This window comes from Oncorhynchus nerka, linkage group LG18 (genome assembly GCF_034236695.1).
Source record: "Oncorhynchus nerka isolate Pitt River linkage group LG18, Oner_Uvic_2.0, whole genome shotgun sequence".
NCBI lineage: Eukaryota > Metazoa > Chordata > Actinopteri > Salmoniformes > Salmonidae > Oncorhynchus > Oncorhynchus nerka.
The window spans coordinates 11,054,510-11,057,009 of NC_088413.1; the positions used below are offsets into that span (position 1 = coordinate 11,054,510).

The 2,500-nt window shown below is 42.2% G+C and overlaps 1 pseudogene; it reads left to right on the plus strand.

The window, feature by feature from the left end:
• The window catches only part of LOC135561942 (sodium-dependent phosphate transport protein 2B-like), a 10,618-nt pseudogene that overhangs the window by 2,147 nt on the left and 5,971 nt on the right, over positions 1-2,500 (plus strand).

Below are 2,500 nucleotides of genomic sequence, written 5' to 3' on the forward strand. Positions count from 1 at the left end.
ATAGGGAATAGGGCTCTGGTCTAAAGTAGGGCTCTTGCACTATATATAGGGAATAGGGCTCTTGTCAAAAGTAATGCACTATATAGGGAATAGGGCTCTGGTCAAAAGTAGTGCACTATATAGGGAATATGGCTCTGTTCTAAAGTAGTGCAATATATGAGAATAGGGTGCCATAGGGCTCTGGTCTAGTAGTGCACTACATAGAATATGGTTCCATAGGGCTCTGGTCTGAAGTAGTGCTATATAGGGAATAGGGTGCTATTTGAGATGCTACCATGTGTCATCTGTCCACCTTTCACACGGAATCCTTCAAATACTGTAGATGCTTTTATCACCATTTTTATATTCTGTCTCTGTGTGTCTTTGTGTGTCTCTATGTGTGTGTGTTTCTGTGTGTGTGTCTTTGTGTGTCTCTATGTGTGTCTCTGTGTGTGTCTGTGTGTGTGTGCCTCTCTGTGTCTGTGTGTGTGTGTGTGTGTGTGTGTCTGTGTGTTGTGTGTGTGTGTGTGTGTGTGTTCTGCCTCTCCAGGTAATGTGTGTTGTCCCTCCCCAGGTAATGTGTGTTGTCCTTCCCCAGGTATCTCCCTCCCCAGGTAATGTGTGTTGTCCTTCCCCAGGTATCTCCCTCCCCAGGTAATGTGTGCTGTCCCTCCCCAGGTATCTCCCTCCCCAGGTAACGTGTGTCCTCCCTCCCCAGGTAAACATATCTTTGTGAACGTGGACCTGTCTGACCTGGCGATAGGCCTGATCCTGCTGGCTCTGTCTCTCCTGGTGCTGTGTTCCTGTCTCATCCTCATCGTCAAGCTGCTCAACTCCATGCTGAAGGGACAGGTGGCCGTGGTCATCAAGAAGGTGCTCAACACAGGTGAGACAGAGGGGGAGGAGGAAGAGGAGCGAGGAAGAGGAGAGAGGACGAGGGCCATGGTGGTGATGGTGATGATGATGGTGATGATGGTGGTGGCGAAGATGATGGTGATGATGATGGTGATGATGGTGATGATTATTATGGTGAGGATGATGATGGTGATGATTATTATGGTGAGGATGATGATGGTGATGATTATTATGGTGAGGATGATGATGGTGAGGGTGAAGATGATGGTGATGATGATGATGATGGTGGTGGTGGTGATGATGATGGTGGGGATTATGATGATGATGGTGGTGATGGTGGTGATGATGATGGTGATGATGATGGTGGTGATGATGATGATGATGGTGATGATGGTGGTGATGATGGTGATGATGATGATGATGGTGATGATGATTATTATGGTGAGGATGATGATGGTGAGGGTGATGATGGTGATGATGGTGGTGATGATGGTGGTGGTGAAGATGATGGTGATGATGATGATGGTGAAGGAGCTGGTGGTGATGATGATGGTGGGGATGATGATGGTGGTGGGGATGATGGTGAGCAGTTGTAGTCTGTAGTCATTCGTTAGAAGTATTCAGTAGTCAGTAGTACACATTTGTTATTATTCAGTAGTTATTTAGCAACTTTAATGAGTTACAGAGTTAATGTTTGCAGTTAATTAATTAGGCTGTATCTAAATATATTTTCTTTGCAGTTATTTTAGGTAATTGTTATAGAATTCGTGTGTTGATTCCAGAGAGAACTACATGCATATTTTTGTTTTATTGGTTAGTATTGGATTGCGTTTTTGACTGCAAAGTTCCAGAATGCCTTGCGACAGGAAGTAGAGAGAGAACGTGCCAGTTATGTACAAGTGACAAGTGATTATCCTGACTTTCACTAGCAACTTTCTTTTTATTGATTTGTAGATTCTAAAGTAGTTAAATGTCACGTGAATAAGTAGTATTGCTAAAGAAGCTTTCATTTCAAACCCGACGTACCCGGAGTCATTACTTTGAAGATAGTTATTCTATAGTAGTAGTCAGTAGTTATAAGTAGACATTTGTTATTAGTCAGTAGTATTCAGTAGTTATTAGTTAGTAGTCAGTTCTAGTCAGTAGATATTAGTCCGTGGTAGTCGGTAGTTAGTAGTCATTAGTTATTAGTAGTCATTAGTCTGTAGTAGCCTGTAGTCATTAGTTATTAGTAGTCATTAGTCTGTAGTAGTCTGTAGTCATTGGTTAGTAGTAGCCTGTAGTCATTAGTTATTAGTAGTCATTAGTCTGTAGTAGTCTGTAGTCATTGGTTAGTAGTAGCCTGTAGTCATTAGTTATTAGTAGTCATTAGTCTGTAGTAGTCTGTAGTTATTAGTCTGTAGTCAATAGTCTCTAGTTATTAGTCAGTAGCAGTCAGGAGTCAGAAGTTATCAGCCAGTAATAGTCAGTAACCAGTTGGTAGTTGTCAGTCGTCAATAGTCAGTAGTCAGTAGTCAGTAGTCAGTATAGGTAGTCAGTAGTAGTCAGTATTCGGTAGTCAGTAGTAATCAGTATTCGGTAGTCAGTAGTCAGTATTCGGTAGTCAGCAGTAGTCAGTATTTGGTAGTCAGTAGTAGTCAGTATTCGGTAGTCAGTAGTAGTCAGT